This window comes from Chelonia mydas, chromosome 15 (genome assembly GCF_015237465.2).
Source record: "Chelonia mydas isolate rCheMyd1 chromosome 15, rCheMyd1.pri.v2, whole genome shotgun sequence".
In the NCBI taxonomy this organism is placed as follows: domain Eukaryota; kingdom Metazoa; phylum Chordata; order Testudines; family Cheloniidae; genus Chelonia; species Chelonia mydas.
In genome coordinates, this window is record NC_057856.1 from 25,086,762 (window position 1) to 25,091,463 (window position 4,702).

The following is a 4,702-nucleotide window of genomic DNA, read 5'->3' on the forward strand; positions in this document are numbered from 1 at the left end:
GGCGTGGGATTTCAGCAAGGGGAGGGAAATCTTGTTGGATAGGAGCAATAAGTGGTGATGGTAGGAAATGAGAGGTAGCTGTATGTGGAACAGAAGCCTTGTGAGTGTAAGAAAGCTGGGAGGCTTTGGGAAAATGATGTTTGGGGGTGGAATATCAAGGCCCCACACACTGGAGGCACCAGAAAGGGAATACGATGATCTGTCTTCACCAGAGATGCCTTCACCAGTCGCCACCGAAGAGCCATTAGAAATTATCAGGCAAATAATCACCATTTGTGGAAGTTCCTAAATATGTTTTTACCCAGCAGACTTGGAAGCAGTTGTACGTTTGTAAAGATAGACGATAAAAGCTCTGGAGGAGCTGTCATCAACTTGTGGCTCAGTAATTTGTGCTTTGAAAAGTCTCTAAAGACATATTTACATGAGACCTCAAGAAGTCATTTTACCACCTCTCATATACAATTTATATAATTATTATATTGCATATAATTATTTATTTGCATATATTCTATATGATTATTTGATTATAAGTATTTCTAGGTCCTTAAAATCTTGGGGATATTTACAAAAATGATTGAATATAAATTCCTTCCAGAAAAGGGACAAAGCTCTAATTTCTTCCCCTCACTTCCAGCTGGTATGTATGTTTCCCCAGCAGGTAGAGAGTTAATGTTAAAACACACACAACTTAATTAGTTCAAATTAACCAAATTAGTTCAATTGATATTAACACCCACTAGCAGTTTTTTACTCAAATCACAGTGGCAAAGAAATGCCGAGATTTTGATGCTCCACCTTTAATTCCTCTAATTTAATGACAGGTTTCAGAGTAGCAGCCACATTAGTCTGTAGTCGCAAAAAGAAAAGGAGTACTTGTGGCACCTTAGAGACTAACCAATTTATTTGAGCATAAGCTTTCGTGAGCTACAGCTCACTTCATCCAGCTCACGAAAGCTTATGCTCAAATAAATTGGTTAGTCTCTAAGGTGCCACAAGTACTCCTTTTCTAATTTAATGGTTTAACCCAATAGGATAATAAACATGGCTACTTTGCACTCGGCTATTGCTTTCTATTTGTAGCTCTCCAAGTGCTTTATATAGCTAGATCTACATAATTATTATTATTTTACTTTATTTTCAGAGAGGATAGAGAGGTTACTAGTCTCATTTCACAACTGGTGAACATACACAACTCTCACTGAGGTCAGTGGGAACTAAGGATGTTCAGCGCCTGTGAAAATCAGGCCACTTGTGACTTTAGACTGTAGTCCGTCAAAGCAGGGCTGATCTTTTTTCTGTGTTTGTACAGCACCCTGAACAATAAGATACCGAACCCAACTGGGGGCTTTGGGCACTACCATCATATAAATATTTACTGCTGTTTGCTACTGTGACTACAGGTCACACAGGAAGTCCTTGGCAGAGGTGAGACATTAACTCAGGTGTCCTGGCACCTAACCCAATACACAATCTAACAGATCACAGCTAGAAAGGAGTTACCACCTATGGGTGCTGCACCAGACGTGTTTTATGTCAGGTGAACTTTGAATTCCTTTGGTTTGGGTTTTAGTCTTATAACATCATTTAAATGTAGTTTGTGTGTGTTTCTTTCCAAAAGCTAGAGGGATGTAGGACCAGTCCTGCAGTACTTTCTCAGGAGAAACTCAGCAGAAGCTTTGCCTAAAAAGAGCTGGGCCCTTAGTAATGCTGTATATTTCCGTAGGGTGCCCAATGGCCTTGGAGGAAGGGGGTTGAGAAACACTGATAATGGAAATAAAGAAAGTACACAGAAGGAGAAGAACCAGGTGAGGGGTCACACAGCTTATGTCTTTCAGATAGTGCAGTAGTATTTGGAAATGTAACTCGATGTAAGGGGGCCAGAAGCAAGGTGTAGAGAGAGGAGGAGATGATTTAGTGGAGACTAGCCCCACTTATGGCCTTTTCTCCTTTGATTAAAAAAAATTAAGAACATATTCTTATTTTAAGTTACTCCTGCCTTCAGAGTGTGAGTGTTGGGAGAGAACATCAAACTCATGTAACACACTGGTTCTGTAGGACATGTCCCCTTCTAGTGGCTGGCCTACATAGGGATTAAAAGCCCACTACTGCTACCAGTTAACGGTCAGCTCAGGTGATGGAGACGTGATTTTGGTGCAGAAGGTTCCCAGCTTCTATCTCTGCCGGGTGTCCCATGAATAGAGGTTATTGCACCTGAGAGGTGCTGGATGGAGAACAATGGAAGTGATGTCCTCTGTTTGCAGAATGTAGACCCCAGCAACATGACCTGACCCTCACCTGAAGGCAGTATCTCTGAGGGAATTCGGCTCTGGCATCCTTGCTACAATTGCCAACAAGGTAGATTGTTGGGATGGTGTTTTTTTGTTGCAGCCACAAATGATTAAATGGAGACCACTAATTTTACATGGACCACAGACCATTAGACAGATGGGAACAACTTTTGGTCACTTTGTACCCAAGCCAACTTCACTGGGGGCTGCCCAGAGTGAAAAGTCAGAACAAAAGGTAGCCAGTCAAGCCAAGTACAGTTGACATGTATTGCAGGTGCCAAAACTTAAGGGTCTGATTTTCTGTGGTCTTGCACCTTGTGTTGTCATTTACAGCTGAGCCAAGAGAGTTGCAGAGTTGATGTAAAATCCTATCGTTCTGACAGGGTATCAATAGACACCCATTTTGCACGGGTGTCAGTGATGGAGAATCCAGCTCTAAATTCTTGACAGCTTCCTATCAGTGGAGAAAGAATAAAAGGGAGTGCTCAAAAAAGTAGAAGGGTCCCTCTACACCTTGTACTACTGTATTCTAAATATAGATGTTTTCATAGGGTCTTTGCTATTTTGAAGTCATTTATTATAGGAGCATTGTATATTTTTAAGCTGTCAGTGTAAGGAACCAGGTAAACCACCCAGACTCTAATTCTCCAAGGCCCTGCAGTTGTTTACACTAATGCAGAGTGGCTGTAGAATACTACTAACTGGGAAAGGCACCATTCTACACCTACTTCATAGATGTGTAAAGGACTGCAGCAGGGTCAGGGCAATGGAGAATCAGGCCCACAAAGAGCAAGGCCAAGAATTGTGTGTTTCTGCAAAGTTTTACAAGCATTCGAGGGATCATTGCAAACACAATTATTTCCAAATCCTGCAGCAAAGTTTCAGGGACAGTCAGGCATCAATTTGCAAAGTGCTGGATGAGGGGGTTTAGCTGTGTGACTCCTGTTGACTTTGATGAGAATTGCGCAGCCAAGCTTTACGCGCCACTTTGAAAATATGGGGTAAAAAGCATATAATTCTGTGCCTTAGGCTTTCAGGCCCTGTGCTAACAGAGTACAGCACACATCAGTTGTTTAAGCAATAGTCCTCACCACTCTGGGCTCCACTGCCCTAACTTGAGATGCATTTGGAGTTGAAAGTGAAACTTCAGAACATCCAGATCATTTATTTTACAGTAGATCAGGCATCAGCCATGATTATTCCTATTAGACAGTGCCCTTATGTAGTGTTTAGTGGGTAGAACAGGGGAGTGGAGCTCAGAGACTTGAGTTGCAGTTCCTGTTGTGTGACCTTACACAAATCGTTTAACCTCTGTGACTCAGTTTCTCCACCAATAAAATGGAGATCACACCTACCTTCCTTTGTAAAGCACTAATGAAATGGAAGATGATATAGGCCCAATTCTGTGCCATGTAAGTCAAGGGGAGGCTGCCATTAAAAAGGAACGGGATTGGGCCCCATCTGGTTGTAAAATATTAGTAGAAATTATAACAGTGTTACAGCCTTCTCAGAGTGACACTCTTACAATGGAAATGCCATGTAATGTGAAAGTTCCAGCATGGTGCTTAATTACAGTTGCAGAACCCACTAGAAAGGGCAGTCGGCCAGATTCTGATCAATTACACTCAGGTAAATCTGGAATCATTTGAACTGAATATCCCACAGGTTTACTGTGGATAAATCTGAGGATAACTCTGTTGCAATTAAATCGATCCCATCGTCTGAATGAGTTTTGGGGTCACAGATTTGGTGTTTCTAAGACTTTTTAAAAATTTTTAAAATTTAGCATCCTGAATCTGCGTGGAAATTTATTTTTCATGACCACGTCTTTGCAAACAGAAAACCAGTTAATTATTATTATTATCATCTAGTTTTGTCTTTATTAAAACTCTCAGTTGCTGCAGTCTATATTAACCTTCAACCTCTGATCAGACCGAACTGATGGTCAGACAGAAACGGTATTTAGTACATAAAATAACTGAAAAGAACACCTGTTTCACTTTATTAGGAGAATTTGCAAAGAAAATTGAAAAGAATGTTTTCTAACTTATTAGCAGATATTGCCCACCACTCAAATTAATTGGAAAGATTATAATATTAAATTTTTAAAAATACAGATTATTGCCTAATCTCCCGCAAAAACCCATCCCAGCCACCCTAAAACAAATCCAGCTCTTTTTATCCTTTAAAGAATGCCCGTTCAACACTTCCCCACACCCCCAGCTCCCCCCTTTGAACAAGTTACAGGATAAGCTTTCAACCCAAAAGTTCTGCCAAAAGTTTCTGAAGTTAATTTAAAACCCCATGTTATTTAAAACAAAAACAACCCCCAGAGCTCTATTGTTTGCTCTTTAAAAATCAAAATGACCCCCCCTCAAACCCCCAGGAAATAAAAATCTAAAGTGCTCTGGGCG